Genomic DNA, 24,255 nt, shown 5'->3' on the forward strand with positions numbered 1-24,255 from the left:
TTAATAATTTGCTTAATTTTTAGCGTAAGAAAATTCATATAAAACGATTTTCGTGTATCTTTAATACACAAAACATTACATTTAGGAAGGCTCTAATTATTTTTAAGTTTAGTTGTTTCCAGTTTGCATTACCTGCTATTTTGGTTTCTTTGAAAAAAAAAAGTGCGTTGTGGGTCATTTTAGCTCAGTAGGAAAAGCGGCGCCTCTCCATTTGATAAGACACAAATTGCCATAAAATCGTATTTGCTTATTATCTCAAAAACATTTGTTCAGAAGGAGCTTTCAAACCAAAAACTTTCTTACTGCGAACTTTATTATTATTATTATTGCTGCATAAACTTTAATAATGCAACATAAAAACCTAATTTTTACTAAGCGTCTGACGCAAGTATGAGAAAACCACATTTTATTTTATGCTTCCATAAAGTCCCTACTTCGCCTACGAACTCAGAGACAACGTGAAGAATATATATAGGGTGTAAACGATTATTGTTTACAACGTAGCATAGCTATGTAGTGGAAGTCGAAACGAAGAATTTTATACAAGACCCTTGTGGTCTATTAAGTTGGGAAACAGCCACCGACAGGTTTACAAGACTACATGAGCTATACCCCATGAGCGTCGCGTGAGATTTTCACGTTCTTGTCTGTTTGTTGTATCTGCTCGTAACGGGCAACACATCGTCTGTAATTGGCGAGCAGTCTGTACTCGGGGCCGATTTTCCCTGAGCCACCTTATATTATTTCCCTGCGATCAGCCTCACAAGGCTACGGTTGGCTAAACGAGAGGTTCTGCAGAACCACAGAAATTACTTATAAAAGTGTGTAAGAATTCTGTAATGAATAAAAACTCTATACTCCAGGGGGGGGGGGGGAGGCAATTGCCCCCTCTTGGTGCTCTCCATCCTTCAGTCACCTACACTACTAGTTTTCAGTTTTTCATAAGAACCATATACCAAGCACAAATAAACGGTGAACGAGTAAAAATGAACGGTTCCCAAAAAAGAACGATCAGTAGTGAACTAGTTCCCAAGAATGAACGAGTTTGCCCATCTCTAGTCTGGTGTGAATCGATCCTAAGAAGACACAAAAGCACAAAAACCACTACGGCAACATGAGTGAGCGCGGGGAGATTAGGTTAAGTGCGGCGTTAGCAGACACCCTCCCGCCAGTGTAAAGACTTTCTTTCCGAGAAAACGTTCTTTTCCTTCCGTTGTCAAGCAGTGCATTCGATTGGCAGCAAGCTCACCTGTGGCACAAGAGTCTGGGAAGACCGTGGGAACGGACGGGCCTGCGGCCTGAGATAAGGCGCCTGTGGGTTCCCAGGCTGAGGCTGAGGCTGAGGCTGCGCCTGGCCACCCCGCACTCTTCTTTCCTTTTTCCCTAACAGCCGCCGCCTCCACGGCAGCGCTAAGAGCCCCCTGTATCGGACGCGGCCGCTCGTCACAAGTGCCATAACAGCCTCGCGCCGACCCTCTCAGACCGCTCTGCGAGCTATAACGAGCCCGAAAAGACGCTCTAATTCACCGCACTCACTCGTTTTTCATTTTCCGAATCGACATTTACACGACACTTGACGGGTTTTTACTACTAGATGGCGATAGCGGTGTGCAGAGCCAAGCTACGGAAACTCATAACGGCTCCTTCGCTCTGAATTTCACGCTAGTGGATAATTACTTGCATCTCATGGCGGTATGCCGGCATATCACTCTCAAGCCGGACACAGATGCGTAGCAGCCCATTTCTCAAACAAAATTCTGCTCGTTAATGATAGCACAGGTAGATTAATCGGTTTTTGCGGCTGCTATTTCTTGTTTTCCTTCTCCTACTCCATCTTGCATCTTTTGTAAAACTGCGTCGTCCGGAGTGACCGAGCAGTTCTGTTCGAATCCTGCCTCGGGCATGGATGTGTGTGATGTCCTTAGGTTAGTGAGGTTTAAGTAGTTCTAAGTTCTAGGGGACTGGTGACCTCAGCAGTTAAGTCCCATAGTGCTCAGAGCCATTTGCACCATTTTGTAAAATTCCAGTCGAAAGCGAAGAAATCACACATGGAGATCTAGCTCAGATGGGGGAGAGACACGCCTGTGGGCTTGTTGCAGCACACATCCTGATGTTTACCTGGGTTCTGGCAGCTTACGAGGAAATGAAGTCAAAATGGGCAGACAGGTTATCGGATTCCGTGCTCCTCTTTCAGCCTCATACAGTGCTCCAGTAACAATCCTCAGTCTTCACGAGATAAATCTGCGAATAATTGTCTGGTTCTGGAAACCTCATTGAAGTAGAAGAGTCTTCAGGGGGGCGCCGAATAGTGAACAGCTATAAATGAAGTCACCTGATGTTAAACCAGTGGTATGCTTCTTTCATTTGTATAAGACACTTCTTCAGACTTCGTTTTTCCCGTTTCGTCTGTGTTATCATTTCATACTTGCTCGTTTGTGCCAGTTCCTTCATTGTCAATACTTGATACACTCAGCACCATCAATGATTTGTTTTGTATTTTCTCGTGTTTGATTACCTCTCACAGACTTGACCCTCAGCGAATTAGACAAGTTTTAAAATTATCGTATGGGCACTAGGAAATTTTTCCTTTGAGTAAGGTTTTTCGATGTTGTCCTATTATTAACTTACCTCTACACCAAAGCTTTACTTCCAGATTTTACCGTAATTTTTTCTGTGAGATTCACATTTGAAACGGTATTGGTATTTGTTTCTTAGACTTTATTCACCATACTTTTCTCATTATACCTTACCTAAACCCAATGTTCTATGAAGTTCTTTGTTAATTTTACGTTAACATCTGAGTGCAAAGCATTTCTTGTATTAAGGGAGCTTTTCCTCCTTGTAATGGTCGCTCTTTCTTCACCAGCTTTGCCTAATTTTGCTTCGTAAGTGATGTGTTGGCTCTCGTGACCTTTGTTGCTTACCTGAGTTCATGATAATTCATTGTCATTGGATCGATTAATGATGAAGAACTTCGCATTTTCGGCTAACTGAATGACAGTTGTAATGTGATGATAATTTAATGGTGAATTGTAATACTTCAGCACTGCATTTCTTTAAATGTTAACAAAATTTTTGTACATCAGTTGCTGCCGAGAATAACAGAGGCTTATCTATTCGTATATCTCGATTGTAAATCAACGTTGAGAGTCTCACTTTCGTATGCGACAGCAAGGACATTCAGACGAGTCGACTGGGCGGTATATGAACTTGGGAGATACGATTAACTGTCTTGAACCGTGTGGCTCTTATCAGTAGTAGGACGCAGCAGTGGTAGTAAGCTGTTTATATTCACGAAATTGACAATATGGTCATGAGTCATATTCCATTACATTCCAGATCAGTAAAATCCCAAATACAAGTATATTACTGGCACGTCCGACTATGTACCAAGAACCAGATCGCTACTGACATAATTAGGTGAAGGTCCTTGTTCTAGACATCGCTTGTGACAACCTGCACAAGTGTACGCTCAGCATATCGAAGCTGGCGGTTATCTTTAGGGAACTCTATTTTCTGTTTCTCAGCACCCAGCGTTAGAGATACCCCTACGCTTCGTGAGAAACGGAATGGTACAGAGAAACCTAAAGAGGTCTGCATACGTTCACTATTTGACAATATTAGTTTGTCAGACATTCAATATACCGAAACTACCTACATACTATTAGTGTTATTGTCAATATTGTCAGTTGCCAGCGCTATTTTCCACGACGAAGATGTCGGAATACCTAAAAGAAAGCGTATGCAGCAATTAATTGGTCGCAACAAAACTACGAAAAAGAGGAAATTAGCCAGAAAATGGCTGAAGAAGAAGAACGACTTGTCGAATGTTAATTTACTGACTAAAATCAGAATCATGTTCGCGAAAAACTGTTTTCTGATCCGTCTTGGATCGTATCGTACAACAAATGATTAATGTCGATACTTAATAAAAAGAAAGAAGTACAGTAAGAGAGGTCAGTCGCTGTTGACGAGAGATTTGAAGTAACTTCGAGATACCTGGCGACAAATTAGAATGCTTGATGTTTACTTCTCTATATCAGTAAACACAATTGGTAAAGTTATGTTGGCCCCTGTGAAGTATTTATGTTTGTCTGGAAGGAATATGTACTCAATATAAATATTTTTTTACGTTTTGTGATAATTTGGTGAAATTAACACGCATTTCGCTGGCCTCTTACTAGTAATTGGAGATATGTGACATTTTTTCCTAAGCGGAAACGGATTTTCAAACTGATTTGTAGTTCGCCAATCTATACTATATTTTCAAGTTATTAGAGTATGCAGTGCAATAGAGAACCCTCCGTCGACTATCCTAAAGTGGTATAGGCCTCTTAAAATTGTTTTGTGTGAGAAGACTACTTGAAAAATTGAATCTGAGGCATGATATGCACAAAGGCGAAATGAAAATGTAAACAGTGCACACTAACGCCGTGTACGGACGGCACTAGCTTATCTGGTTTGGCCGGACTGCCCTGCCTACGTATGTGGAACTTTTCTGTGGAGGAAAGGGATTTATCAGATTGGGCAGACTTTGAATGGGCGAAAATTGGTGATTGTGAGGACAGAGGACGGGCTCACGGAGACAGAAGAAACCTGCGACTGTGTGGAAAGTGCTGCTCCAAGTAAGAGCGCCGGTGTTTATTTCATGAAAGCTACCCTGGCAAGAGCGGTTAACTTCGTGCACGGAAGAAGTAAGAGGCACGATGAATAATTTTTGTAACGTCTCAAGTGGCTAGATACGTGAACGAACAGAAGATAAGGTGAAGATGACGTCAGGGGAATACGGGGGATGGTTCAGAATATCCCACCCAAATGAGTGGCTAAGGCTGTGTGAGGAAGGACGTTGTCATGCAACAAGCACACTCCTCTGGTCAGCATTCCTTTCTTTTGTGTTGAATACTCCTTTGGAGGTTTTTAGGGTCTCTCAATATCATTGTGCGTTGATGGTTTCCCCCCGAGGCATAAATTAAGCCAAAATTATGCCTTTTCTGTCCCCAAACATTAAAGCCATGTGTTTTTTTTTTTTTTTTTTTTTTTTTTTAGCCAGACATTGTGGGTTTGAATTTTTTGGCAGATGGGAAATTGGTATGTGTGGCGTGTAATGGGCCACCCACGTTTCATCTCCAGTACAACAGAGCTCAGAGAGTCCTCACCTTTCAATCCAAGTTGCTAAAAAAACTAGCGGACGCTGTCGACTCGATTTTTCTTGTGCTGCTCTGTCAGCTGTTGTGGGACCCATCTTCCGCACAGTTCCCGCTATTCCAGTGTTTCTCTAAGTTTCTCGTATAAGAGCGTTCTGGAGAGTTATGGGAACATCACAGAAATCTCATCCCCTGGCAATTGTCAGTCTTCACGAACAGTTTTCTTGATTTTTTGCTCCAACTCATCAGTCAAAATGGAAAGTCTCCCACGCGTCTGTTTGTCATCAACATTTGGTCTGCCTCGATTAAACCCCTTCGCCACTTGAACTCGCCATTCTGTTCAAAAAGCCTTCGCCGTAATTAATTTTGATTCGCTAAAAAATTGGTAGGTATTATTCCTTCCACGAGAGGGAAACGGATCACAGCACGTCGTTCTCACTTGTCGGTTTTTTTTACCGACATCTTCCATCCAACTGGACGCTTCAACGTGAGTTTACGAACTACCGTTTTCCTGGGTCGCTCGCTCTGGTGAGATGTTACCTCTGAATCCCTCAGTGTTGCCAACCCTCAAAAAATAAAGACACAAATACAGGCTACACAGTACATTTACTTCCTGAACATGCTTCGTATAGGCTTATCATTTTAGTCAAACATTAACTTGCAGTTCGTCGACGACACATTGCACAACCTTGTGAGTATACGACAATTTTATTGAGTATTGTTGTTCGATTATCCGTAACCAACTTTGGTGTAACAAAATCAATCGTTCCATTGTCGTCCAGCTACCTGTAACACTTGTGGTAGCAGAGCATGGTTACGATTTATGGAACCCTGGGTTATGGGCCCGGCACTATTCGCTGTGCAACTCTGTTCAATTGAATCAGTCAAGTGTTACAGGTAGCTGGTCCACAACAGAAAAGGGTAGAGCAATTTCCAATACAGCACAAACACTTTCCATAAAATTATATATAAAGAAACCAATATTTAAAGTATACTTTAAAACCATACCAATACTGATAATGAAATCTACATCTTAAAAATTTAAATTACCTTAATCTTACTTAGACGAATAATTGCCTCCTTACCACATTTAAACACGAGGCAGGATAAGCTTAACCAAATCAGCTACCAAATCTATATAAAGTCACGAAAATCTATAAGTGAATATACAAATTTGAAGACTTACAGAGGACTCAGTGGTGACCAGATGATCTTATTGTTCACTGTCGTTTTGATGCAATGAAAAATGGGAGATTGCTTTGCTTTTAGTAAATCTGCCGTGTCGCCACTGTTGTTCGCTCACTCACCTTGTCCAGCGATATGCTCCATCCGTTTACCTAGGCCCACATAAAGTAAACACAGGACACTGTCAGTTCTTAACACCTGAAACAGTTTAGCATCAGCGACCACAAATGAAGACAATTTTTAGAATGCTAATAGCTTCGACTGTAGCCACTTGACACCACAGTTTGTGGAAGCGGCCTTTACCAACATGATTATTAAACAACTAGGCAAAAATGAGGATGAGAGTCAATCCTCACTTCGTGTAAGTCTTCAGCACAACACACTAAAGCAACCATTTAGCCTCGGTATCAAAGTCTGCACAATCCACAGAAGACAAGGATTTAATCACAAGAATGAGCAACGTGATATCGATACATCATAAGTTAATGTTCGACCAAGATAATGAGCCTATAGTATTGGCGAATAACATTTCCTTTTGCCAAATTTTCATTTATTCAGCGGCTGCATTAACACTCCACGTATCTGGCCACTTGAGACACGTTACACGCACCGCCGTCTGCTTTGAGTCACCGTGTATCTTACTTCTTCCGTGTTTGATGTTAACCGTTCTTACCAGCATAACTTCCATAAATTAAACACCGTCGCATTCGCTTGACGCCGCGCTTTCCACACAAGGCCAGATTCCTTCTGTCGCCGTGCGTGAGTCCTCTCTCCTCAAAATAACCGATCTCCCTCGTTTCAAAGCCTGCCCATTCCACAGATAAACCGACACGGATAAACCCCTTTCCTCCTCGGAGAAGTTCCAGCTACATAGGCGCGGCAGCCTGGCCAACCCAGATCGCTTGTTACCAACCTGCGTATACCTTCGTGCTGTACACGACACATATGAATGCAGGGTATGATGAAACCGTCAATACGTGACTTCACACGTTCAGTATTTATTGACAGGACTCTGAACGCAGTATTGCGAGGGCCAGCCGTACTACTTGTCAAAATTTCTGTTGCTGGCAATGCGCCAATAACGCCCTCAGACGGTCAATATCTTGACGGTTGACAGTGTTGTTGAAAGTGTGAGGGCCACTTAATATAGAAGCCATTTTTAAGTTAGGAATGCCTTTCTTCCTGCTGTGCTCTTTAGTCTTCCTTTTACTTATCCTAGAGACGGACACATATTTCCCATTAGCCCCTGCTGCTTGTTGTTTCCGGCCAAACCTCGCAGCTTTTGACGGGCAGGAATGCCGCAGTTTCCGGTGGCGATTGTTTTGCAGGTGAGGTTTATGGCGGCCGCTTCCTGCTTATTGGTCAGCGCGCGCGCGCTGCGGTGTCCTGTCTTTCGTCTGAGGAGGGGCCGCCGGACGCTGAACACGGGTTTGCTGTTAGCCTACACCCTGGACTACCTGCTGCACCGCCTTGTGTCGTACCAAGCACGCGGCGGGCTCCGACGTCCATCATCCGCCAGATCTCAGTCTGGAGGAACTCTCTGCCTGCAAGTGCCTTGCATCATTTACCTTGTGCATCTGTTCTAAAACGTAGCACAGTAGCCGTATTGGCGAACACCCAGACAGATGAATATGAAGCAATGATTCAAAAAAGTGCGGAGCCCGTAGCACTTATCAGCTCCGGAGCACTTATTCAGCAGTAAGTTCTCATACTTTATTAGACATATTATATTATTTTTCCAAATATGTCAAGCTAACGTCTAATAATATTTTATTTCGCTAATTTGGGTGTGCACTTTGATTATTTCACCGTTATCTGATCAACATATTAAATATTACTCAAGGCGTTAAACCTGTCCGTCACAACTTCCATTAATCAGTTACATTCAAGTAGCAAGGAATGGCCACCGTTTAAGAATAATAAGGCTCTGCGTCGTAAAATAACTCAATACTTAGACCGTGTATGTACTGGAAAAAGTGACCAGGAAGCTTTTAGTCTTGTTTTCACTGAGTGGGAAGAGTCTTGTGTTCACTAAATGGAAAGAGTTACTATCCCAGGTTTGTCGCCACGTTAAATTTACCGACGAGCGTAACTGACAGTTGTCATTGCAAGTGCTGACTTGTACAGAAAGTCTCCAGTCTGATTATTAATTATTAAATCTCATGTAAAATTGTAAAATGCGTCGTATTAATAAAATTTCGACCTCTGGATTGTACTAATTTTCCCGTATACGACTGTATCATAGGGTTAAACGTCGCGACACACCGATTGGGAAAGCTTGATCTACGTCATGCTTGGATGGAATTCTGAAACACATCATTCCACAGTAGAGAATGAACGTTATAACATGCATGGAAACTTTACAGAAATGAGTTGAAACATGGCAGATAAACTTACTGTAAAGGCACACTGTGACTGAATTCCACATTAGTAAAAGGAACTTAAAACAAAATCGGATTTTGGGAGTATTTTGCTTCCCCAAGTGTTCCAGTTAATTTCTGCGCAGTTTGGTGGGAAAGTTATCAACAAACGATTTTTATGGGGGCTTTGTTAAGAGTGTAAAGCAAATTATCTTTGCCGAAAATACTGACGCACAAGTTCATAATAAGGCCAGTAGACAAGAGTAAAACGGAACATGTAAATAAAATCTTTATGCCGATTATTTATTCGTAAAATGCTGTTTAATAAAGCAGAATTACGACGAATGTATTCTTTAAACTTTGGATAATACACACAATTCTATGTCAGTGATCTATTATTATCCGTGCACTCGTAACCCCGAACAACTTTTTTTCAATTTTTAAATTTTCCCACAAAAAATTTGGCAATGTGACTTTATGGCTCTTGTAGGCCCGGACCCGTAGAATGTCCTATGTGCTGAGCTGAGTGTTTATACGGTTCCCTCGACAAAACGGTAACAGATTCCCTCCTCCTCTGTTGCCTAGCTAGGTAAGCGCATCGTCCCTCAAGGTACAATGTTAAACAGTAAAAACCCTCTCCATGACAGTTGTTAGCGCCGATCCAATAGGCAGGCAGTGCAGATGCTACCAAATCTTCCTCACTAGCCAGGTTCTGCGCCAACGGTTTAGATGAATGTCAAGATTTTCTGTACTACCTGACGGATTGCCAATACAAAAGCGTGCAGCCACTCAGGTTCGTGAGTACCACTAACGATCTGCTCCAGGAAAAAGTAGTCGTCTCGGTCTCGAACGCATAGTTGATGACCGAGACAGCTGTATCGTAATCGCTTGTAGTTCCAACACTCATGTCCTATAATAACTTGATCAGGATGCAGTCGACCGTTGTTACGAGGAAACTTTCGATTTATTCGCAGTGCAATATATTCTATTAACGGTGTGATTATGGGTTCACATCCGAGTTATCATTTCCACTTTATGCATAATATTTCTCGTCTTCTTTAGGTGCTACTTGGAGTCCGATCAGCACCTCAATAAGGCGACTCGGGTGCTCTACATCGGCGTGACTGCTTTGCAGTCCCAACTTCACTGCTTCGTATAGGGACTTACAGACTGTTTTTCGACTGTTCCACTCTCAAATAGCACGTTGCAAAAATGAACATCTAAATATTTACATGCGAGCTCAGATTTCTCTATTTTATCACGATGGTCATTTGTCCTACTGTAGGTGAAGACAACATGATGGTTTGGCAGTCGGTCGACAAAATTGGTGATAATAAAGGCGTGAAAAGGTCTCTTCGCTTTGAAAGACGTCCACGTTCAAAGAACACCACCTCAACTCACTTATCACATCCATGACATTCTCTTCCCTATTTAGTGATAACATAAAATTAGCTGCCCTTCTTTGACATTTTTGAATGTCTTCCGTCAGTCCTATCTGTAACAATACCGTACCGTGAAGCAGTATTCCAAAAGAGGACGGACAAGTGCAGTGTAAGCACTTTCTTCAGTAGATTTGTTATATGTTCTAAGTGTTCTGTTAATAAAACGCAGTTTTTTTGCCTCGCAATCCTTACAGCATTCTCTGTCACACTTTTCATTGTTCAGTATCAATTTTCACTTTTTGCACCACGCAGATAACTTGTCGAAATCATGGTGTAATCAGTTTTGATCTTCTGATGAGATTACGAGACTGTAAACATCATCTAAAACAATCTAAGGAGGCCGCTCAGGTCGTCCCCCAATACGTTTGTACAGCGTGCACGTTAATATAACCGGCAAACTGCTGGAATGATTCCTGACTGGAAATGGAGGAAAAAGAGTCCTATGGACATGTGTCCGGGAATGCCTTGTTGCCACGGTAGATGGCGCTCACGAGTGTCAGTTCATCTGACCACGTGCCGTGTGCGCTACAGGATGTGTGATTGACGCAGCATACTGAAAGCAACGGAATGGTCCAGTATTCACGCCGGGAACAACCTGTGATCGTGTTTGTTTACGGCCAAGCAGATGGAAACGGTCGAGAGGCTACATGCCTATACCAAAACAGGTACCCTCACAGACACCGGCCACATCACACAACATTTCAAGCCCTTTTTTTGGACATTGGTGTGATCGTGGGTCCTTTCAGACAGAAGAATATTCTGTACGCCAGATTTGGAGAACCGGGTTCTAGAGGACAGTGAGACGAACCCTAGTACAAGTTTCAGGCAAGTGGCCTGCCAATATGGTGTAAGCCAAAATACGATTGTGTGTATCCCGCATGATAGCCGCTAATATCCCTATCACCTGCCATCCCATAGAGGCCACTATGAACACCTGTCGTGAAACGAATGCGATGCAGCTCTGTACTGTATTCCGGGACAATTTGTTGTCTGATGCACACCGTCCATTTCCGGACACATGTCATAGGACCTCTTTTTCCTCCACTTCCAGTCGGGAATCTGACCTCGCAGTTTGTTCGTTTTATTAATGTTCAGCCTGTATCGATTAAGAAGAACAGAGGGCCTATTGTAGCACTTCCTTGGGAAACCCCAGAGATCATTTCTGTTTTACTCATTGTCTTCCCGTTACTTACTACAAACTGTGGTCTTTCTGACAAGATGTCACGAATCTTGTGCAACAACTGAGAGGATACTCCATAGGCACAAAATTTTATTAGATGATGCTTTTGGGAGACAACATGAAAAGGATTCTAGAATTTAGGAATGTGGCATTGATTTCAAGTCCTTTGTCAATAGCTCTCATTATTTCTTGTGAATAAAGACCCATTTGTATCGCAAGAACGATATTTTGTGAATCCATGCTGGCTATGTGTCAGTAGAGGTATATCATAGTGATCGAATACCGAATATGTTCCAAAATCCTACTGCTAATCGAGGTCAGTTATATAGGTCTATAACTCTGCAGATTACATCTGTTTCCTTTCTTGTGTATTGGCGTGACATGTGCAACTTCCCAGTCTTTAAGTGCGGACCTTTCGTCGAGCGTGCGGTTGTATATGATTTCCAAAATAGGGGCTGTTTCATCAACAAACTCCGAGGGAAACCTAATTGGTATACGACATTGACTGCCGAAATATTATGGTTAAAATGGAAACAACTAAACTCTATATAAAGTTTTGTTTCTTATTACAGGTGCTACTCAGGCTCTTTCTTCAGAATAATTCCATTATGATTTCCGAAGAATGAGAATTCTATATCGAAACTTCCTCTCTAAACAACACTGTCCTGTAAATAAACTATGTTCCGTCATTTATCAGGGAAAATGAAAAGTTCATTAGCTTCCACACGTCAAAATTGATAACAAGTGGCATTAAATAATAGTCAGTGAGTATTTTAATGAGATGTTATTAGGGTGACGCATATCCGAGCTAGTTATAAGGTCGTAAGCTGTATGTGAACACGTATAGTGTATAGACGAAATGTTGAAGTGAAAACTACAATAGTATTTCCCAGAGCTTGGGGAATTAATTAAATTACTGCCTGCACAAGCGCCTTGTTACTGTTCAACGGAGGTAGAAACACAAAAATGGTTTATTTTCAATAGAAAGAGGCTAAACAGCCTGTATAGTTACATCCACTATTTTGTTATCTCTCGTACTGATATTTAATGAATTAGAGAAATAATAACATGAAATTCGTAACAGGGTGATTATCATATGTGGCACCACAAATTGCAAAAACCACAGGGCAATGCCTCAAATCAAACACTGTTCTGATAGCAGAAGTAAGTAGGCCGAGGCGTACGCTACTGCGCACATCGCTACAGATCACGAGAAGAACAGAAAACACTGTTCGGTAATCGAGTAGGCCAACAGTAAGAGAACAGAAATTGTAACTTACACACGTTAAAATCATTTTGGATTAACACGTTTCTTTCAGCCTCACTGTACTGCGACGTCGTCAGTATGCAGATAGGAATGATGTGACGTTATAGAGTCTGAAACATCGATGATCCACGCACGGTGCTCTAGAGCAGAGAAATCAAGGACCCGAAGAAAATTTATCAGTGTTCAAAAAGCAAGTCCCATTATCAACAATGAACAACCAACTGCTTTTGCACCCTATGCCCTTCAAAATATGTACATGATGGAAAAATTTTTACATTATGTGTATATCACTAACGCCGAAAGTTTGGAAATCAAAACTGAATGTGTCTTTTGTAAGGTAAATATAGGAAAGCGGTTGGCAAAAGTCAGTTTCCACATCTGAATTTTTAGACTTACGTTGCATGTTATGTTTACGCACGGTGCTCTAGAGCAGAGAAATCAAGGACCCGAAGAAAATTTATCAGTGTTCAAAAAGCAAGTACCATTATCAACAATGAACAACCAACTGCTTTTGCACCCTATGCCCTTCAAAATATGTACACGGTGGAAAAATTTTTACATTATGTGTATATCACTAACGCCGAAAGTTTGGAAATCAAAACTGAATGTGTCTTTTGTAAGGTAAATATAGGAAAGCGGTTGGCAAAAGTCAGTTTCCACATCTGAATTTTTAGACTTACGTTGCATGTTATGTTTACGCAGAGCAAGAGTTGATATTAATATGCTTCCTCTTTATTTTCAGGTAAACGGATGCAGGGCTTTCTCTCTCGTCATCCAGTTTAATAGTTAAAAGGTAACGCGCAATATAATTAGTGTGTATTAGTACACTTGATATCGCCGGCCGGGGTGGCCGAGCGGATCTAGGCGCTACAGTCTGGAACCGCGCGACCGCTACGGTCGCAGATTCGAATCCTGCCTCGGGAATGGATGTGTCTGATGTCCTTACGTTAGTTAGGTTTAAGTATTTCTAAGTTCCAGAGGACTGATGACCTCAGAAGTTAAGTACCATAGTGCTCAGAGCCATTTGAGCCAAAACTTGATATCACGGAAAACTTGTTACAAATGAAAGTATTCCAGATTGCTTTTGATAACATAAAAACAATAAATTGTGAGCATCTGCGTGTGGCAGAAGTAATAGATTTGTTATTGAGAACACTGGCTTCAAATTTTTATCTCTTACCTTATGGTGTGACAGTCAGGCTCGGGCTGTGGTTTGTGACTGAATTGAAGACCTCCCTTGTTGTGTACGACTTCGTATACAGTGGTAAGGAGAGGTGGGCTAAAGAGTGGTGCAGCAATTGTCGTTGTTGGTGAGCTGGACAGGAGCAGAAATGATTAACGAACAAGTTAACATAATAAACTGAAGATTTACGTGACTTCTCCAAGCGCATGAAGTCTGACTACAGTTAATGCAGCAAGAAATGGAGTCCAAATAGAAACTAGGGAGAAACTTACTGACATAAAGCACGAACGATGGTGTCAGAGCCGCTAGGTGGCGTGTGCGTGTGTGTAGCATCATCACTTAGCGAAGTGGCTTCAAGTCCGATTGGGGCTATCTGGCTGGTACCAGCTGTGCTATATTGCAGCATCAGAGGGCGCTCGTCGTACGGACCCGCTGGAGGCGTGGCTTTAGTGGGCGTGCTCCATTGGGCCCGCCAGATTCCGCACGATCGGTATTGACATCTTACGGAAACTTGCAGTTCCGTTGAGAAATTAAAGGCGCCCATAGAGTGGTATCAACATGTACGATATATGATCCCACATCTTGTAAGGCAGAAGGCAGCATGTTATCATTGACAGAGAATCGTTCACCGCTACACTAGTAATTTCATGTGTGGTCCAGGGAATAATGGTAAGGCTATTACCGTTCATGTTATGAGATAATCGCGCAATGCGTTGTATTAAAGGCAATCACGGACTTCCCACAGAGAATTAGGTTAGATTATCCCGCACACATGGTAATAATATTCAGTCAGATTTTGACAAAATAGCACCATACAGAGTCTGGGATGAAAATGAAGCGTGTTCAGAAAACTGATGTATTAAGTACTTCTTGAAAGAAAAAAAAGAGTGTCATGTGGATCCAAATATGTGAGACAAATTCGTGAGCCTATTCTTAAATGAGAACTTTCCCATGAGCTCAGTTATATGTAAAGCAAATTGCTGGTTTCGATGTAGTATTAAGATACTGAGAAACTTCAGACTGTCAGTAAGAGCAATCCCTTCGCAAAACACACATTGTCTGTTCAGGAATTTTTATGAAGTGTGTCGAATTTGTACCCGTTTGGACTTTGATAGATATTGAACGTCTGGAAAAGATGAAAAATGACAGTGCCAAATGACGAGAAATCTGATGTAGTAGTTGGTAGAAACCTTTCCTCGCCAAAACGCAGTTTGAAAATATGACTTCATCATGGTGTCTTCGATTATCCCTAGACCGGATGCATAGTGGTCCTGTAGATAATACGAAGACATAAAAGTAATATGTGATGGAGATACCTGCCCTATCCAAGAATGGGTTGGGAGAACGTTAATCTACAGTAGGGCTGTTGATAAAGAAACGTCGATATTCTCCGGCGATATTACTTTTCCTCGATATATCGAATTCAAAACGGCTATATCGAGTGCCGATATTTTTATTTTGTATTTTATTTTACAATTTTCGGAAAATATTTGAAGTTGTTCTTTTGAAATTGTAGTAGCACATAATTTTATTTTCGCTGTGTGAAGGACTGTTGCTACTTTTTGAGCTTTCATCACGTCCACTCATTCTGTAAGTGTTCCCGACAAATCCGGTATGTGACGAAATCGAACGGTGGCCCCATTCAATTCTTGCTCTAACGAGGATACGCAGACTGCTAGCCTGTTGATTTACAGAATACCCAATAATAAAGCAATACTTAAACATACAGCTCTAAAGCCGGCAGTATATTTACTAGGGGTAATAGATATTTTTATAAGCAGATAGTAACTATTTTTCCTCCCGTTGCCGATAGTGTCATTATTTTAAATATCGATGTATCGGTCTCACGACATTTTTTTAAAAAATATCAGCCGTCCTAATCTACAGTGCAGTGAAAAGCACCATTTACCCCTCACTGTAGTGTTTTCTGAAGTGTAGATGTAGGTTTAGACGCAGAAGGTACCGTGGCTTACTACAGAGTGTAGGTTGTGTGTAATAGCGATGATGTACTACTAATTAATTCGACAGTGAAGGGGCATATCAGGTCACACGATTCTAGCGACTCACTCTCTTCCGTGGCGTTAATGGTAGGCAGCACTGGGTCACACGATCAGCATCACGCTCCCGCAGTTGTTAACGTAGAACATACCACCAACTGCTGCTTCTTTGTTAACTAGCCCATCAGTTCAAGAATGAATGTATCACTTATAGCAGGGCGTGCGCTGTCTTGAAACGTCTTGCCGCATTAAAACAGTGTGCCGGACCGGGACTCCAACCACGAAAATGACCTTTTTGGGAGAATGTTCTAACTGACTGAGCATCCAGACACAACTGACAGCTGCAGTTCTCACCTTATTTCCCAAACATTACACAAGCTCTCCTACAAATCGTGCTGCACTGGCAAACCTGGAAGAGAAAAGAAATGATCAACCGCCTTCTCCAGGGTGCAGTTTAAAATCAGTTTAAACTTTGTTTCCTCCACGTCCATCATATTGGAATTAAATCTACTTATTAAGAGCTGTAATGTCATATCAAATGTTTAACACAATATGTCAACTTTAGGCGCCGTTTTCGCCGTGGCGATACGACATGCGATATGAGATGTTGCAAAAAAGATCGCGCGCCGCATCAGTTATCACTGCAGCACTCGTTATCACAGGAACTATAACACGAGACACACAGCAGGCTGCAGTAGCCTCCCGAGTGGTCCGTCGCTGCCAGCCTCACCGCGGACCGCTTCCAAATAGCCTGCGTCAGTTATTTAGTTGTTCAAATGGCTCTGAGCACTATGGGACTCAACTGCTGTGGTCATCAGTCCCCTAGAACTTAGAACTACTTAAACCTAACTAACCTAAGGACATCACTCGCATCCATGCCCGAGGCAGGATTCGAACCTGCGACCGTAGCAAGTTATTTAGTGGAGGCTCGAAACCGATATGGATGTCCTTGCAGCGTTAAGAACAGTTTCGTTATGCTGGCTACATTTAATACGCAGCACTGTATGAACTAAAACGAATCAACGTAAACTGACCAACGACCGCTGTTTTTACTGTAGACTTTTAAAAATATGCACTGTGTTTTACTTAATTTCGAAGTATTACAGTAACTATGGGCAACAGCGAAAAGAAAACCATTATTAAGCTGTGATATCAGACTGAAAGATGTAAAAAAACTCAATTTTTTCCGACTAGTTTCCTAAGAATCAGATGGGAAGGAGTGCATAAAGGACAACACGAGCGAATTCCAATACAGTTGTTCCTTTTATTTTTTATGCGAAAAGTGAAAATTCAAGTGAGAAACTAACTCCAGAGACGGATGTAGTATTGCTTCGTCTACATTAAGTATCTTTTTACGCACAGCAGACGACTTGAAGTTTTCCTCTCCACGTGCCGTGCGATGCAGTCGCTCATAGCCTCCCTTGCGCCGAACGACACGACAGAGAATCTTACCGGTGTTGTATAGCTGTCGTCCCAGAATTCTTCTATGTTTCTACGTGCTCCACCAATGTAACGACAGTCGCATCGCGTATCGTATCGCGTACTGATGTGGTTTCAAACCTTCTTTAGACCATGATCCCTGAGTGCTATCATTCATTAGCTAGCACCCCCACCCTGGTCCCTTCCCGCCGCCCTTAGTGGCCGAGCGGTTCTAGGCGCTTCAGTTTGGAACCGCACGAGAGCTACGGTCGCAGGTTCGAATCCTGTCTCGGGCATGGATGTCTGTGATGTCCTTAGGTTAGTTAGGTTTAAGTAGTTCTATGTTCTATGGGGCTGATGACCTTAGGTGTTAAGTCCCGTAGTACTCAGAGCCATTTGAATCATTTGCCCCCTCCCCCACATTATGACCAACATTAACACCTAACTAAATTGTAGAATGAAAGATTTTTTTTGAATATATTTATTTTTAAAATGATGAAAAGCTGATGATATTTAGTCGTTTGTGTGTGTGTGTGTGTGTGTGTGTGTGTGTGTGTGTGTGTGTGTGTGTGTTAAAATTAATGACGAAGGAAAACAAAGCTACGTACACTTTGTGATATTACTTACTTGTTACAAAATACGCTTCCCCTGCATTACTCCCCTCCATTATTAGACTTGTTTTTACTGCACACTGCAACCGCATTTAAAATCAAGCAAGTTCAGATGTTTGCACTATATTTACTGTGTTCGCAAATCACTTGATTGCTACACTCCTTGCTTCTGGACTGGCAGGAATTGGAAGTCTTCAGGCTGTTAATGCTTTGTTTCTGATCACTCTTAATAATAACAACAACAATAATAATAATAGCATTCTGTGTAGCACTGTAGTAGTTAGTCTGTGTCATGGTACCAATTAATTCATTTACCTGTTTCGAAGCGAGTAAAGAAGCAATTTCTGGACTACTGCAGGTATTATGCATAACTTATAGAAGACACTTTCTTGAGATGCTTCGTAGTATTTGTTAGTATGTGTCTCACTTTTATCATCAGCGATGTACGAGACAAAACAAAACATATGCGTGTAATGGGTGGACTATGTGAGGAACCTGTAACTTCCACCGCGTTAATGGTACTAATTGATTATTGATAATTTACATAATCAGTATTAGTCTTACAAAATTGAGATACTAGTAATCATCTTTTGAATATAATGTAGTTTTATGACTCAAACAGAACGAATTGATTAGTTTTTACCCCTCAGGGGGTAATTACCCGCAGGTTGGGAACCACCGGCATATCTTATCGCCCGAATGAGAGCTGCTGAACAGTTAGAAACTGTGTGTTTATCTTAAGGTAGCGTAACTCAGGACACACAAATTACGCGGACTATATCCATCCAGTATTTGAGAATGAGAGCACCTACCAAATTCCAACAATTTTCACACAAAAGCCTTTACGAAACATTTTTCTCGCCGACGCACTCTACAAAGTGATGAAAGGGGAGAAGTTTATCGCTTGGTACATTTTTCGCTGTTCACGCAGTAAAACTGCAGCATCAGGTATAACACTGTAATTTACAGCTCCTGTACTACTAAGTCTATTCGCAAAACATTTTGTAGACTATCCTCATTCCCACTGAATGTAGCTGCAGAACTGTAATATTGTACAACAGGTCTGGAGAAATGTTTTCCACATAGGATTTCGATTCTACAAAGAAACCGCGAATGAGTTGCTGCAATTTATTGCGATACATGTGTTTCCTTGTGTAAAAACTATGCTGCAGATAAATTGATGCTGTTCGCATTCATCAGGTACCGTCTTCAGCATTGTGGTTTATTGGTCCCTCGGTGCAATGTTGTCGCAGATTATAAAACAGTGAGTGGGAGGTGACAACTGTAAGTTTTAGACCGAATCAGGTATTTGTGTGCCCGCGGTTCTCAGCCGTATTGTACAGCAATATGCATTTAGCAACTAACAGCCGAATCAGAAACGTCAACTACCGTTAAGAGCTTCTAAGAGTCTGTTTTCTTGCTTATCGCCAAACAGAAATACAGAAGCTGTAAAAATGTTAAGGTCTGGCTGTTTTATTTTAATTGTTGGTCAATTCGGCCGTGAGCTAAGTTAAATTAACCAATTACATCACTGGCGAGGGTTAAGTAGCAGGGGAGCACTGCTGATTAGAGGAAATGAGAGGAGGAAGGTTTTGTTGCTTGTGTTCCAGTACTGACAATACACGGGCGTGCGAGGCTCGTATCGATGAGCTGCAACGGTGTAAAATTTAACATGGGAGTAACATGAATTCGTAAATGCGCATCGTAGAGATGGTCCTCTTCAAATGCTCATCTTATATATAGCAAGGAACATTATCTGGATTACTGCTGTTGTAATACAACACACTGCGTAATTCCAATTAAGGAAAGGTAAAGCAAATATGAAAGCTGCTAACTTTTTATATTACCTTTTCAGTTCCGTTAACATTTCCAACATTTATAACTGGCATTGAAATCAGCTTTTGTGATAGTGTCTCGTATACAATAGAGAATTTAAAGCACAAATACTGTTAACACTTCACCACGCAACTATTGTGTCGATGAGGTTGGCATCAACCTGAAACAGACCACTGTTAACACGAAGTGCCACCTTTTATCGATCAGTATCTACTGACTGGCGGCCAACTTATCGCGTCCTTACTATGGGGCCTCACGACATACTGAAATATGTATGGTACTAATTAATGAGACCGGTGTTTATGCGGCCCGCGGTACCAACCTACAGTGTCAGTATTGGCTCTTGAGCAAAAATGTTTGACGACCGCCGTGTTTGGCTGTGCTGATTCCCTGTTCCAAATATCGTTGTCAGTGTATCGATTATGACCCCCGGCCGTAGGCGTGGCAATCAGACGCTCAGCTCCTTGAGGCTCAATTGTTGGACGCGCGTAAGTTCCGCGTGCGGCCAGACCGATGCGCAGCCAGCTAAAGCTTGCGCTACTTGTGCCGTGCTGGTGGCCGTCGGCCGTTGGCGAACCTGCGGGCTTCCGCTTCCGGCGCTGGCCGACCTCCAGTGGATGGCGGACGGCGCGCCCACGTGGCCACGGCGTCGGCCCATAAATGCATTACCTCGCGGTTCGCTCTGTAAACGATACATCGGAAAACTGCCTATAAACAGAAAATTTGTTTGAATTCCCATTTTAAGAAGCACCTAGCTTACGACTTCGAATCCGGTGGCAGACTTCGGTTTATTGGTAGAACACTGGGTAAGTGCAATCAGTCTACAAAGGAGATTGCATACAAATCACTCGTGCGACCGGTTCTAGAAAATTATTCAAGTGTGTGGATCTGTATCAGATAGGACTAGCAGGGGATATTGGACGTGTACAGAGAAGGGCAGCGCGAATGCGTACAGGTTTGTTTAGTCCGAGGGAGAGTGTCACAGAGATACTGAAGGAACTGAACTTTTGAAGATAGACATAAAATATCCCGAGAAAGTCTATTAACAAAGTTTCAAGAATCGGCTTTAAATGATTATTCTAGGAAGATACTACAAGCCTATACATATCGCTCACATAGGGATCGTGAGGGTAAAATTACAATAATTACTACACGCACAGAGGCATTTAAACACTCATTCGTCCTGCGCTGCATACGTGAATGGAACAGGAAGAAGCCGTAATAACTGGTACAATGGGACGTACCTTCTGCCATGCAACGGTGGTTTGCAGAGTATAGATGCAGACACAGATGTATACTTGGAACCATTTATTAAAGCCTCGTATTTTTGTCTTTTGCTAGTGTGATACCTTGACATTTAACACCAAAATACGCAGTAGTACTGAAGAGACGTTACATAATTGTCCATGTGCATTTTGGAAGGAAGGTTTATGTATCAGGTCAAGGAGTATGACCGTGAAAGACGAAATCGTCGTGTGTAAAGAAAGCACATGGCAGTGACAAATTTTATGTGTACGCTACTATTCAGGGCGCGACTTCTCGGGAAAACTTGGAAAATATGGAAACCTCAAGGAAATTCAGTTTCATAGTTTCGAAAATATTTTAGGAAAACAGCTTTCAATTTCACAACTCTAATTAGAAATACAGTCTATATTTTACGAATCACATTTACTGGTGACCAGTTTATACAAAGATATAAAAACAGATTTGTAACTGAATATCCATGATTTGTAGATCAGTAATGAACATTCAGTCTTCGAATCTTTTTTACTAATTTCAACTTAATGTAGCAATTTTTAGAGTCTCTCACTGTCATATTTCAAGTCAACCATGACCGTAGTGTGCAGATCGCCATTCTGGAACATGGTGCGTCATTGCTATCGAAGTCTATTGATATAACATTCCGGTGCCAACTTTTTATTTTTATTTTATATCGAATGGCTTCGAGCAATGGCACCCACAGCCTGCTACCTGATTCAGTAACGAGGAAAAACTGTGGTTACTTCATACATGACAGGGACATACCGAAATTTTTAAAATTAAAATTGGTAGACATAGTTTTCATGTCACAACAGTTCGAACTGTGTTCCTACAAAGATATTTCAATTACTTGAGGTTATTGCAAAATGAGACAGCTTGGCACAGAATTGTGATGGACGATAGTAACAAAATAATTTCCAGGGACGCCAAGAGCTTACAACTTACAGAATTGTTGGTAAAAGTGTTAAGTACTATCTCAACTTGGAGTAATCCCTTACAAGTTACGCGACAACTCGAAATTTGTTTCTCAGCTATTTTAACTTTCCATATCCTGGCAGAACATCTAAACTTTCTGCAAAAACTTTGCAGCTTTATTAGGCTTCGGCTATGAAAGATAGTAGAGGAAAACATGCACTCATAGAAAAAAGTTCAGATAAATTTGAGATTTCAACGTCGAAATCAGACAAATCTTTTGATGGATCGCCACCCTGTTATTGAGTCTGTGCAGCCCACTTAAATGAAGTGTTACAAGCAGTGTTTTGTCTTGCTTGCAGCAGTCGGTTTTAAAAACGAGCTTCAGTTTCTTCAAAGATTTCATTGTGCTTGAAAGGGTCATCGTGCTTCATTCAGTAAAAAGGTTGAAGGAATGAGTGGTTGCTTGTTCTTTCTAAAATCAAATTAATTGTATCTGTTTTATAGTTACGCTTTCCCAACGCGTCTATTTGTGAGAAGTTATCGTCTGCAAGCGGCTTACTGCATATTGTCTCAAAACTCACACATTATAACCAATATTACTAAAATGACTACAGTAAATGGTCCTTCTTGATATGTGATAAATGAGATCCTTGAAGAATTTATTGTCTTTTAGGAGCACATCTCACTGCTTCGGTTTTTGTTAGACAGTGATCGAAAGAAGAAATCTGTTAATTTTTTAATAACTAGGAGACGTGTGAAATATAATGCTTGCATCAGACAAGAAAATAAAAAATATACATCTCCCGCCAGAATACGCCGTTGGTAACATGACACACACACACACACACACACACACACACACACACACACACACACACTGAATAATGGACTTCCAGGAAACATAACTAGGACTCACTGAGAAAACAAATTGTTGTAAGTTGACAAAATAGGGTTCTTAATACGCACAGACACGCTTTGGTGTACTTTAACGAGAAATAATGAAAAGCTAAATTCGTATCTGAGATCTTGAAGCCATCTAAGATATACGGGAATTGAAAAAGGAAAACAGTTAATTTCGAAATGAATTCTACAGTTTCTTCTCAATATGGTTCGTAACTAAGTGGGTGTACACGAAATAAATATGACTGACTTAATAATCGCCAACTCTAATCGATAAGATAGATAATATTAAGAGAGTTGCGTACGTTCATAGCGAGAATATTCTGCCGTTGACGTACTGATACGATGAGCCATCGTGATCCATCAAAGTCTGAGCCATTTGCCAGTCAGATTCCGGAAGTATTCCAGATACTGGCCGACAGCAACTTGCTGGGTTGGCATCGCTCTGCCACGCCGGCACTCTCTCAGCTGTCGGAAGTTGTGCGTTTGCAGAAGAGCCGAGCAGTCTCCCCCATTCGTCAGCAAGTTGCGACGTAGTTGTGACGGTGACTGGGTCACCTCGCAATCTGCTGTTCAACCGATACAAGGTGCACGAGTTGCAGAATACCTCACGTCATGAACCACTTTCCTTCTGCTCCCAGTAACTAACAGTTCTTTTTTATTATAATTGTCAGCGGTTTGTAAGCCCGTTATATGTTGTGAACTTGGCAGTTTCGCAAGAGACTGATTACGCAAAATACACACCTTATTCGTTTTCTTTCAAATATCGGCGTTGGAATCAGAACCACTCAGACCAGACTTACTCTAAAAGGAAGATAGGAAAGAAGTTTAGCTTTAACGTCCCGTCTGTGACGAGCTCATTAGACGGAGAAAAAGCTCGGATTATGGTATGAAATGGGCTCTGTTCTTTCGAAGAAGGCACGTGGACAGACCTTAGCGATTTAATGAAACCGGATCGTCGGTGGGTGATTTCAACCATTGGCCCCAAGAGTAACAGCCCAGTGTCTCCTTCACTCCGCAATTGCACTCGATACTATTCTCCAGAGCGAACAGGCTGATTCATTCTCGACAAGCATTCGGAAGCGCTGGTTCAAATTTCGGTGTGTTCGTAATACGATCACTGGAACTGTTGCACGTTAACATTCTTATTTCGCAAGCCGTCACAGAGAATAATGCGGATGGAACATAGTACACCATAACCATGTCCCCATTTTATATTCCCTAAGCAGGAACAACGGTTGCCGGTAGCTCTCTGTGTAAGTTCCAGTTGTACCAATGAGCGTGGCAGTGCAGTCGACAGACACTCTTATTTGGAAGGACGATGATCCAAATCCCCGGCCGGCCATCCAGATTAAGCCTAAATGGCTTAAGACGATTTCCGAGATAGTTTCTTTGAACGGTTGCAACGGATTTTCTTCGCTATCCTTTGCAAGTCCGAAATTGTGAACGGTCACTAAATACAATCTAGTCGACGGAACATTCAGCCTTGATCTCCCCTTTCCTCTTCAACTTTACCCTAGTGATCATTAAGGAAGATAAACACCCTTGGCCGGCCG

General features: G+C 41.7%; 1 protein-coding gene across 2 annotated transcripts in view; it reads left to right on the forward strand.

The window, feature by feature from the left end:
- Positions 1–24,255, forward strand: part of LOC126337069 (mucin-17-like) — a 471,154-nt gene that overhangs the window by 122,790 nt on the left and 324,109 nt on the right. The window lies entirely within an intron of this gene.

Source organism: Schistocerca gregaria, chromosome 2 (genome assembly GCF_023897955.1).
Source record: "Schistocerca gregaria isolate iqSchGreg1 chromosome 2, iqSchGreg1.2, whole genome shotgun sequence".
NCBI lineage: Eukaryota > Metazoa > Arthropoda > Insecta > Orthoptera > Acrididae > Schistocerca > Schistocerca gregaria.